Genomic DNA, 356 nt, shown 5'->3' with positions numbered 1-356 from the left:
TGTGTGTGTGTGTGTGAGAGAGTGTGTGTGTGTGTATGTGGGAGAGATTGTGTGTGTGTGTGAGAGAGAGTGTGGGTGTGTGAGACAGTGTGAGTGTGTGAGAGAAAGAGTGTGCGTGTGACAGAGAGTGTGTCTGTGAGAGAGTGTGAGAGAGAGAGACTGTGTGTGTATGTGAGAGAGTGTGTGTATGTGAGAGAGTGTGTGTTTGTGAGAGAGAGTGTGTGTGAGAGAGAGAGAGTGTGTGTGTGAGAGAGAGAGAGTGTGAGTGTGTGAGAGAGTGTGTGTGTGAGAGAGAGAGAGTGTGTGAGAGAGTGTGTGTGTGTGTGAGAGAGTGTGTGTGTGTGAGAGAGAGAGAG

The sequence above is a fragment of the Rhincodon typus genome, unplaced genomic scaffold, assembly GCF_021869965.1.
Source record: "Rhincodon typus isolate 14 unplaced genomic scaffold, sRhiTyp1.1 hic_rhity00000126, whole genome shotgun sequence".
NCBI lineage: Eukaryota > Metazoa > Chordata > Chondrichthyes > Orectolobiformes > Rhincodontidae > Rhincodon > Rhincodon typus.
This window is presented reverse-complemented; position numbering follows the sequence as displayed.